Source organism: Schistocerca serialis, chromosome 6 (genome assembly GCF_023864345.2).
Source record: "Schistocerca serialis cubense isolate TAMUIC-IGC-003099 chromosome 6, iqSchSeri2.2, whole genome shotgun sequence".
Classification (NCBI taxonomy): domain Eukaryota; kingdom Metazoa; phylum Arthropoda; class Insecta; order Orthoptera; family Acrididae; genus Schistocerca; species Schistocerca serialis.
Genome location: NC_064643.1, coordinates 570,284,258 through 570,296,259, shown reverse-complemented (window position 1 = coordinate 570,296,259; position 12,002 = coordinate 570,284,258). Strand labels below are relative to the sequence as shown.

At 41.3% G+C, this 12,002-nt stretch overlaps 1 non-coding gene across 1 annotated transcript; it reads left to right on the top strand.

Annotated features, from left to right (window-relative positions):
- Nucleotides 1-3,148: 3,148 nt before the first annotated feature.
- Trnas-cga (transfer RNA serine (anticodon CGA)) lies at nucleotides 3,149-3,223 on the top strand. The gene has a single exon. It is a non-coding gene; the product is annotated as a tRNA-Ser (tRNA).
- Nucleotides 3,224-12,002: the final 8,779 nt, after the last annotated feature.

Below are 12,002 nucleotides of genomic sequence, written 5' to 3'. Positions count from 1 at the left end.
GAAATGCTTACGAAAGATATGGTGCGCGCCCACGACAGATTCGCAGTAGCGAAAATAGCACTCCACGGCGGACGCGGCATGTTGCTTCGACCGACACTCGTGATTACTGACCTGTACATAGGGTGGAACTTCAGACCCCACACTACAAACAGATGACGCCACCATCGTTGTATCTTGGTTTTAACGCTTGTTATTCAAATCTGAAATCATCAAAACATTTTGAAACTCATTGTACTTAGGGATGACACTTCATAACTCAAATTGGAACGATCACGTTATTTTGTGGGAAAGGCGAACCAGAGACTGTGACTTTCTCTTCCAAATGCGAAAATATTTTGTAGGCGCCCACCTACTTAATGAGAACTGATTTTCGTAATGAAATAAGAGAAATCAAACTAACACGGAAAGATTTGTGTCCTCGTTTTTCCCGCGCGCTGTTCGAGAGCGGAACGGTAGAGAAATAGCTTGAAAACGCACTTGTTCCTTCGATAAACAGCCTCCAAAATTCAGCCCGTCTTATACTCGAAATTAATATAGAAATGTCCAGTGTTTGATTTAAAATTACCACAGATCTTAAAAATGGCCATATTTACTTATTTATTTATTTATTGGACCACTCTAGTCAAGTTTATACATTTTCCAGTTTTCTGTCTGCCCAGTACTTCTTCATTCTCTCGGATCTTATTCTTCTTTCTTCTTTGGAAATCACCATTCCTATTATCTGTTTGATGATTCACGTTTCCAATCTGGTTTGTTTGTCGGTGAGTTTCATGGTTTTGTCAGTTTTGTTTCTTAGGTCTTCCAATTTCATCTGTAGCTCATCCATATCTTCCTTGATTTCTGTAATCCACTTCATGTTGTACTTACTATTCAACAATTTTTCCATTACTCTCCTGATGATCCTGTTCTCAGGTGTTCTGATTAGATGTCTAAAAATGAAATGCGTTTCTTCCTGATTGTATTCATTACCGGTTATATTTCCTTGTAGACTGTTTCATTTGTGAGACTTTTATCCATTGTGGATGTGGAACACTGCGACTGTGGTGTGAAAAGGTTTTCAGAAATTACTGCAACCAGTCGCCTTTTATGTAGATGTATTTTATTTAACCATGACCGGTTTCGAGCTGCCTAGCAACTCATCATCAGATGGTATATACATTTAGTGCTTTTTTGTACCCATTGTGTGGGTGGTTGAGTATCTGTGGCTAGACAGAAACGAGAACAAATAATCGCTACATGTGGTACAGTAACACGAAATATTTACAGCATAATTTATGTTTAACGTATAAGAGCAAATAATCACTACATGTGGTACAGTTACACGAAATATTTACAGTTTAATTTACGTTTTGAGGTGTTACTTACAGATAAATCTTTCTGCAGGTATATATATATATCTCTTTTAAGACGTATTTTTGAAACCATTGTGTCTTGTTTTTCACAATTTCACAAGTTAAAACTTTCACTAGATGTATATTACTTTTATGAGGCACTGTTGGAAACATATATCTTGTTTTTCGTAAACATCGCTGAACACACTTAGCCACAGATACGAATACAGGATTTACACATTATAAACAAGCCAAAGATTGCAATATAACTACAGTATCAAAGATTTCAAGTTGACCAGAGGCATTATTAGTCATCACACACACTGACAAGAGATTTGTCTTTATTACATAGAAAATAAATGTAAATTAGCTTAAACTAGTAAAATGTTTATTTATAAATTAACTGTGCAATTTTAACAGGCAGCTCGAAACCGGTCATGGTTAAATAAAATACATCTACATAAAAGGCGACTGGTTGCAGTAATTTCTGAAAACCTGTTTCATTTGTAGCTACATCCAGTGTTCATCTTTCTTGTACGATTTGTTGAAGCACATTCTGATGTCACTTCTCTCTATTTTGGGTATTTTGTTTGTTTGTGCAATGTTTGTTGTTTTGAAGATGGTTTCACTTGGGTATGTTATTTCTCGTTGAGTGACAGTTTTGTAGTATTTTAATTTTGTTGCTATCGACAGGCTCTTTTTGTTATAGGTGTCCTTGTTGATAAATTGTGCTCTAGTCAGTTTGTTTATGCTGTTATGCCATGTAGGCTTTTCATTGAGGTTACATGTTATGATTTCTCCCAGATATTTAAATTTATCTACAATTTTTATTTCTTGGTTTCCTATGGCAATTTTGTTTATGAGTGGTGGGTCAGTTAACATGATGACTGTTTTTTCAAAGGATATTCCAACACAAATTTTCTGTGCTATTTCCTGCAGTGAGATAACTTCTTGTTTGGTTTCCTGAATACTGTTCAACAAGAGAGCAAGGTCGTCAGCAAATCCTAGAAAATTTAAATTTATTTTTTCTTTGGGTCTTCCAATTTGGATGTTCTTTGGGTTAATCGTGTACCATTCCCTCATTATGTATTCTAAAGCACAGATGATCAGCAGTGGTGCCAAGCAATGTCCTTGTCTTAAACCTGTTTTTATGATGAATGGCTCGGAGAGTTCTCCCCTGAACTTGATTTTTGATACAGTGTTGGTTAAGGTGAGTTCTATCAATTTGATTAATTTTGCATGGAGCCCAAAATTTCTTAAGTCTATGAGAAAGATACCTCTGTAATTATCCGGGTTGCTTTCATCTCCTTATGGCCATATAATCGATCCCGCGGGAAACCTATCTGTATCTCGCAACATTGGATTCAAGTGCCAACAGCAGTGCACCGACGCAACGAACCTCAGCTGGGGGTTCACAAGCTTGCTAATACTGTCTCCCTTCCTTCCCGCCATCACAAATCCAGAAGCTGTCTAGCCTATGATGCATCATTGCAGTCTAAGGTGCCAGTGAACATGACTTGAAAGCGATTTGTGCTATCGGTAACAATACAGTATTTTGAAACTTCCTGGCAGATTAAAACAGTGTGCCGGACCGAGACTCGATCTCTGGACCTTTGCCTTTCGCGGGCAAGTGCTCTACCAAGCACGACTCACGCCCCGTCCTCACAGCTTTACTTCTGCCCGTATCTCGTCTCCGCAATATCCTTTCTTTCAGGAGTGCTAGTTCTGAAAGGTTCGCAGGAGAGCTTCTGTAAAATTTGGAAGGTAGGAGACGAGATACTAGCAGAAGTAAATCTGTGAGGTCGGGGCATGAGTCGTGCTTGGGTAGCTCAGTTGGTAGAGCACTTGCCCTCGAAAGGCAAAGGTCCCGAGTTCGAGTCTCGGTCCGGCACACAGTTTTAATCTGCCAGGAAGTTTCATATCAGCGCACACTCCGCTGCAGAGTGAAAATCTCATTCTGAATACAGTATTTTGGTTACGTAGTAGCTAGTTTCGTACTGAAAAAATAAATAAATAAAAGGTAGCTATTCATATGATACGAGCTATAAATTGGAGGTAACGGGATATGCAGAACAACATGGAAAGAGAGCAGCTGAGCGGCATTTCGGTTCTCCGTCAACAGAAAACAAAACATTCGCGATTGGCGGGCTAGTAAAGAATTGAAAAAAATGACTAAGGATGAAGTCGGTTGGTGCTTCAGGTCTACGAAGCGTCATGGGCTTAGCACGGAACCAAAACCAAAATGTCTCAGAAAACGCCACAAGAGTATGAAGAGAAAAGTTATCTTTCCATCACTTCATTATTCAGCATCGAAAGAAAGCCAGTGTGAAACTAACCCAAACAGCGAATATGGATGAAACTCCTCTCACATTTGAAGCGCCGAAGAACAGAATTGTTGCTACGAAATGTGCTAAAACTATAACTATAAAAACAAGTGGACATGGAAAAAATGCATTAAACTGTTGCCATTTCACGTTGTGCCGACGCAACTGAACTCAATCCAAAGTTCATTTTCAAGCGCAAGACAATGCCAAAATTTTCTGAAATACCGCCAGCCATTGTTATTCACGCACATGACAAGTGATGGGTGGACAGAGTCAGGGAGAGAAGTAAAGGTGCTTTATTGAAGAAGAGATTTTTATTGTGCTAGATCAGCTTAGTGGTCAATTGAAAAATTCTGTGAAAGAAAAAATGAGAATGTAAACTACTGAGCTTGCTGTTATTCCGGCAGGAATTACTTCACAACTGCAACCTCGTGATGTCGCGATAAATAAACCATGTAAAGTGTCTATGAGAGAGCAATGGAACAAATGGATGATGGATAAAACCCGACATGGGTTAACGCCGAAGAAAGGTTTAAAACGACCTGCAATAAAACAAGTGTGTCAGAACATTCGTGGTCTAGAGTGAGAGAAGATACTATTGTTAAATCTTTGAATAACTGCAACATAAGTAACGCTCTCGACGGTAGTGAAGACCATGTCATATATGAAGAGGACAGCGATTACGACGAAGAGGAAGAAGAACAAGTGGAAGAAGAAGAAGAAAGTTAAGATGGTGATTTTCAGGGATTTTAAAGGTCATTTCGGTTGTATAAATTAGGATTTTTTTTTAGTCTGGCTTTGAAATCTAATTATAAAAATGGTAAAAATGTTATTTCAAAGAATTGTTTAAAAATTGATTTAAGTAGTCCGTAGTCTCCACTGGAAGTGAACTTCACCATCTCTCCCCCAGCAGATGGCACATTCTGCTAGGTGAACAGTTCTTAAGAAGCGCCACCAAATCATACTCTGGCAATTCGCCCTATCTACATTTGCTATTACTTCTTGATATAGAATTACATTGAAATGATTTTTACTGCATCAGTCAGACTTGTCTAGTGCACGCCACTGCTTCTCTCTTCTAAACGTCAGTTTTAATTGCCGTTATACTATTTTAATCACCACTGTTCTATCATTTACTGAGACAGGTTCTGGAGTAGTGCCTTTGTGAGACAACCCTTGCCATGACCGTGAGGTATCCTCGCAGTTCGTGAAAACCCGCCTGCACCAATGTACTAGCCTTCTGAATGGCCGTTTTCGAGAAATCGCGGGCTTTGAATTGCTAGCGACGTCGCTTCCAACCGCTCGGATCCCCTGCTGTGTCGAAGTGGAAAACCCAACACCAGAGTCCAAGTGCCAACCTGCTATAATGTAGCTGGACGGGAGGATTGTATCGTTACAAGCAATACGTTTGATATTCAAATAATCTCCTACAGCGTGCTGGCAGGTGAAAGAGCAAGTTTGAAGGGCGAAGAGTCCTCCCTCGGGCATGGGTGTGTGTGTTGTATATAGCGTAAGTTAGTTTACGTTAGAGTAAGTAGTGTGTAGGATTAGGGACCGATGACCTCAGCAGTTTGGTCCCACAAGACCTTACCATAAATTTCCAAAATCTCCTAAAGGGACGACGAATTTATTAGTGCCAAACACTGACTTATCAGTTCCGTAAATAAGAAATTTCCTAAATAAATAAATCAATTTCCGTATCAAAACTAATTTTCTCTCATTATAAAAACCACCGATGTCATGCCTGCATGGCATGGTGGATTCTCGGGTGGAGTGGAGCCAAACATTACTCCGATCCACGATTAAATTTTTATTGATATCACACAAAGTGGCAAGGTTTTTAAAGATGCAGTTATGTTCAAACTTGACAAGAGGGTACGCTACTGAATAGGGAGACCGATTATATGTGTTTTCGGAGAAATGGCGCCCAAACAGCCCAGCCCAAACAGACCACTGGAACCCGAACTTCGAATAGCCGATCCGCTGACTGTGGTCTGAGGCCAGAGGTTATGTTGGATAGGGTACCTCTTCACCTCCCGTGGCATCATGCTGTAGGATGGTGACTAAGACAACAAAATCGAATACAAACGATCTCTGGGCCTCCAGTTGTATCCATTCGCTTGAAGATATTAGTTGTGTCGCAACGCAATCTTAGGAGACGGATTGAGAGTAAATCGAATGAGAACTGGTGGATTGAGGGTCATGAAGCAGATGAAATTAAGGAATTCTACTACCCAGGCAGCAAAATAATCAATGACGGACGGGGCAAGGCTGACTACAAAAGCAGACTAGCACTGGCAAAAAGGACATTCCTCGCCAAGACAAGTCTACTGGTATCAAATATAGGCCTTAATTTGTGGAAGAAATTTTTGCGAACTTAAGTTTGGAGCACAGTAATGTATAGTAGTGAAACATGGACTGCAGGAAAACCGGAACAGAAGAGAATCGAAGCTTTTGAAATGTGGTGCTAAAGCCGAGTGTTGAAGATTAGGTGGAGTGATAAGGTAAGGAATGAGAAGGTGCTGCGCAGAGGCTAAGAGGAAAGGGATATGTGGAAAACTCTGACAAGGAGATGGGATAGTATGATAGGACGCCTGTTAAGACATCAGGGAATGACTTCCATGGTACTAGCGGGAGCTGTAGAGGGCAAAAACTATAGAGGAAGACAAAGATTGGAATACATGCAGCAAATAATTGAGGACGTAGGAATTCGTTGCAGGTCGCAACAAACCAGTCAGAAGAGCTGACTATCGGACTCTCACTTTGGAAGCAGAACTGTGTACCGACAAGATAGTTCTCGAGTAACATGACTGGCGAAAGGGAGTTTCTGGCAACTACTGTAGTGGTTTTCACGTAGTCACACTAATACTTCGCTCGCATTCAAAACCACGAGTCCATCAGCAGTAGTGTAGTCTGCTTCGATGCGTATCATCCATTTCTGCTAACATATCGCAGTTCCCATGGATTGTATTTCCCATTTTAGTACTCTCACAATCGCCTCTCTCTCTCGCTCACTGGTTTTTGATTTCACTGTTTCTGTTGAACTTCTTGATGTGTCTATTGTAAGTGGGCTGTTTAGGTTTTTTTATTGGTAACGCCACCTCTGTATAAAAATCACTGGCTGTGCTGTGTGCAGTCTGTGTCTAGTTTGCATTGTTGTCTGCCATTGTAGTGTTGGGCAGCGGCAGCTGGATGTGAACAGCGTGTAGCGTTGCGCAGTTGGAGGTGAGCCGCCAGCAGTGATGGATGTGGGGAGAGAGATGGCGGAGTTTTGTAATTTCTCATGAACTGCTATATATATTATGACTATTAAGGTTTTGAAATTATTGGAGGAAGCTATGACGATTTTGAGATGTGGCTGAGGTTTTATGATGTTATTATTACGATGATGATGTGTATTATGCTGTTGCGGTATGTTTATGATCAATAAGCTGATGCTATATGAGTTATTTGATTATGCTATGTATTTATTATGATGAAATATTGAAGTGTCGGACAATTCCAAAAACTTTGTGAGTGCACAAGTGGTGGTTATGGACTTGCTATATTATCCGCAAGACTCTTCAATGGTGATTGTGCACCTGCACAGTCACAACAGATGGCTGCTGGCCATCTCTACAAAGATTACAGTGGGTCTGCATCTTTGATGACCCACCAATATCATTATTTCTACGAGGACTACAGTGAGTCTACACCTTTGCTGACTCACCAGTACCATTATTTCTACAAGGACTGCAGTGGGTCTGCACCTCTGGTGGCCCACCTATACCATACTCTCTACCAAGACTATAGTGGGTCTGTTCTGCGATGACCTACCTACCAATATTCTTCAAAACGTCGAATGACTCTGCTGTGGGTTTGCTCTGTTGTGGCCCATTACCTGTCAGCATGTCAAGAGTCAGCACTGTCTTTCCATTGGAAGGACAACACTACTTCTTCAAGACTGCATGGAAATCTACTATTTCTGTGTACATTTTCTTTTACTACTCAGACTTTGAGAAAAAAAACACTGTAATTTCACTGTGATGAATGATCAGGACTGTCTTTATGGACTGTGATAAAATTTTAGCTTTTGACCAATATTTTATTAATAAGTGTGTGCATTGGATATCTTTGTTATTGTAATTATGAAAAAATTTATCAAATCATTATTGGCCACTGCCCAAAACAATTTGTAAAATTTTTTGTGGGGAGCATGGGGGCTATGTATGTTTAGGTTTTTTTATTGGTAACGCCACCTCTGTATAAAAATCACTGGCTGTGCTGTGTGCAGTCTGTGTCTAGTTTGCATTGTTGTCTGCCATTGTAGTGTTGGGCAGCGGCAGCTATAAGTGAACAGCGCATAGCGTTGCGCAGTTGGAGGTGAGCTGCCAGCAGTGATGGATGTGGGGAGAGATACGGCGGAGTTTTGAAATTTGTAAGACTGTGATGAACTGCTATATATAATATGACTATTAAGGTAAATACATTGTTTGTTCTCTGTTAAGATCTTTCATTTGCTAACTATCCCTATCAGTAGTTAGTGCCTTCCATAGTTTGAATCTTTTATTTAGCTGGCAGTAGTGGCGCTTGCTGTATTGCAGTAGTTCGAGTAACCAAGATATTTGTGAGGTAAGCGATTTGTGAAACGCATAGGTTAATGTTAGTCAGGGCCATTTTTTTTGTAGGGATTTTTGAAAGTCAGATTGCGTTGCGCTAAAAATATTGTGTGTCAGGTTAAGGACAATCATGTATAATTGTTCTAAGGGGACGTTTCACTATCATCAGCTGTCTATATCTCTTGAGATTCTGAGCAGGCAATAAAGAATAAAAAAAAAAAAAAGATCGGGGCTATCTCACTACATATTGCTTTTGGTTTTCCATGTACTTCGAAGTTTAATTTCACTGAAAGCCTTTCACCTGGTGTACCTGTTCCCGGTGCATTTTATTAATTATATAACTCGGTGCCAAACCCCTGCAAGTAAATGATGGAAACGGTTGTTGGCGCGCCCCAGAGAAGCAGCTGAGTGATTCACACGCTCTTCGGTCAGAAATAGTTATTAGGTCATTCATCATTCTTTTATCCTCACTCGCCATTGACTAGACGATAGACATGATCACTGCAACACCCCGTTACGACTAACAGAAATTTCCAATCGCTTATGTGGGCCTTTGACAAAAACAGAGTGGAAGTAAACATTGAGAAATGTTATGAAAATCTGTTTACAGAACGAGTGACACTAGTATGCAAGGAAAATGCATTGTACAGTCCATGCAATAATTTATTGGTACACTGTCGGATTAAGAGTATCCAAATGCCCCTCTGTAATGCGGAATAGACCATTACATGTCACGACAGTCACGCCATTATAACATGAGGCGGGGAGTAATGTGTTGTTAGAAGAGAAGCATTAAGAGCTGAATAGGTTGGTCAGGAGAGCTCTGTGAATTCTAACACTGACTATTCATTGGATGTCACTTGAGTAAAAGTGCATCGGGGATATCTGATGCCTTCTACAGCTGCTCAAGTGAACAGCTGCTGACGTGTCGTAAAGTGGAAACGTGAAGGAACACACACTGCTAAACCAAGACCAGACAGACGCCATATGCTGGTGACATGGAAGATCGAGCACTGCGGATGGCGCTTGTAAAAAATTCAAATGAAAAAAGTGGAAGTAATCACTCGAGAGATCAAAATTGCTACGACTACAGGCAGTCCAGCAACCAAAATGACTGTGCCTAGGGAGTTAAAATGAATTATGTACAGTGGTCGACCAGCTCTTCCTAGCCATACGTTTGTGTAGTCATTGCTAAGCGATGCTTGAGGCGATGTAAAGAGACTGAATGACTGAGAACTAGTGATTTGGAGTGATGCAGCACGCTATGTCCTGTTGCAATCACAAGGAAGTGGGTTACGGTGTGAGCGCGTTTTGTTGTTAGGGTGTGGTCCCCTTTTTCGGCTAAAGAAACCTCTAAATGCGAAAGGATACGAACTCATTCTGCAGCTTTATATACTGCACACAGCAGAGGGACAAATCGAAGGCGATAATTATATCAGCTTAACAATGCACCCTGTTACAAAGCAGCATCTGTTAGGAAAAGGTCTGTGGACAATAACATTCTTGAAATGGACTGGTTTGCCCAAAATACCGACCTGAATCCAACACAACACATCCGGTATGAGAACGTCAGCTTCGCTCCACGCCCCACTACCTTCTTCTGTTTCGGCTCTTGAGGAAAAATGGGCTGTTATTCCACCACATACACTGAGACTCGTCACTGAAAATGCCTGAAGTGGAGTTCAAGGTTCTAGGCATTTCAGTCCGGAACCACGCTGCTGCTACGGTCGCAGGCTCGAATCCTGCCTCGGGCATGGATGTGTGTGATGTCCTTAGGTTAGTTACGTTTAAGTAGTTCTAAGTCTACAGGGCTGATGACCTCAGATGTTAAGTCCCATAGTGCTTAGAGCCATTTGAAACATTTAGAGTTCAAGGTGTCATGAAGGTGAGGGGTAGACACGCCCCACATTGATGTCCAGAATCGCATACTTTCATCTACATCTACACACGAAGCAAGCCACCGTACGGAGAGTAGCGGATATCACTACTAGTTATTTCCTTTCCTGTTCCACTCGAAAATAGAGTGAATGAGAAATGACTGTCGATATGCAACTTTATGAGCCCTAATTTCTCGAATCTTATCGCCATGGTCCTTACAAGAGGTATATGTTGCTGGCTGTAGCATCATTCGGCAGTCAGCTTAAAATGTCGGTTCCCTAAATTTTCTCAGTAGTGTTTCTCGGAAAGAACGTCGCCTTCCTTTCAAGTATTCCCATTTGATTTCCCAAAGTATATCCGTAACACTTAGGTGTTATTCGAACCTACCGGTAACAGATCTTGCAGCCCACCTCTGAATTGCTTCGATGTCTTTATTCAATTCTACTTCGTACCAATCCCAAACACTCGAGCAGTGCTCGAGAACAGGTCGCACCAGCGCCCTATATGCGGTCTCCTTTATAGGCGAACCATCTGTTCCTAAAATTCTGCCAATAAACTGAAGCCGACCACTTGCCTTCACTACCACAATTGTCACGTGACCGTTCCATTTCATATCGCTTTGCAACGTTACTCCCAGATATAGTCAAGGGAAGGCAGAATTCGGTTACAATTGTGGAACGGGCCGTAATCAGTTACTATTTGTTGCCTTTTACAGTTACAAACATTTATTTTTAAAACAGTAATTCCAGACTCAGCAATAAATAAAAAATACCACGCGCTATTAATGAAGGAATAACAACTGTGTAAATAATAGTGTTTTCAGTGCGTTACAATTTAGCAAATCCACATCTACATCTACATTTATACTCCGCAAGCCACCCAACGATGTGTGGCGGAGGGCACTTTACGTGCCACTGTCATTACCTTCCTTTCCTGTTCCAGTCGCGTATGGTTCGCGGGAAGAACGACTGTCTGAAAGCCTCCGTGCGCGCTCTAATCTCTCTAATTTTACATTCGTGATCTTCTCGGGCGGTATAAGTAGAGTGAAGCAATATATTCGATACCTCATCCAGAAACGCACCCTCTCGAAACCTGGCGAGCGAGCTACACCGCGATGTGTAGAGCGCCTCTCTTGCAGAGTCTGTCACTTGAGTTTGTTAAACATCTCCGTAACGCTATCACGGTTACCAAATAACCCTGTGACGAAACGCGCCGCTCTTCTTTGGATCTTCTCTATCTCCTCCGTCAATCCGATCTGGTACGGATCCCACACTGATGACCAACACTCAAGTATAGGTCGAACGAGTGTTTTGTAGGCCACCTCCTTTGTTGATGGACTACACTTTCTAAGGACTCTCCCAATGAATCTCAACCTGGTACCCGCCTTACCAACAATTAATTTTATATGATCATTCCACTTCAAATCGTTCCGCACGCATACTCCCAGATATTTTACAGAAGTAACTGCTACCAGTGTTTGTTCCGCTATCGTATAATCATACAATAAAGGATCCTTCTTTCTATGTATTCGCAATACATTACATTTGTCTATGTTAAGGGTCAGTTGCCACTCCCTGCACCAAGTGCCTATCCGCTGCAGATCTTCCTGCATTTCGCTACAATTTTCTAATGCTGCAACTTCTCTGTATACTACAGCATCATCCGCGAAAAGCCGCATGGAACTTCCGACACTATCTACTAGGTCATTTATATATATTGTGAAAAGCAATGGTCCCATAACACTCCCCTGTGGCACGCCAGAGGTTACTTTAACGTCTGTAGACGTCTCTCCACTGATAACAACATGCTGTATTCTGTTTGCTAAAAACTCTTCAATCCAGCCACACAGCTGGTCTGATATTCCGTAGGCT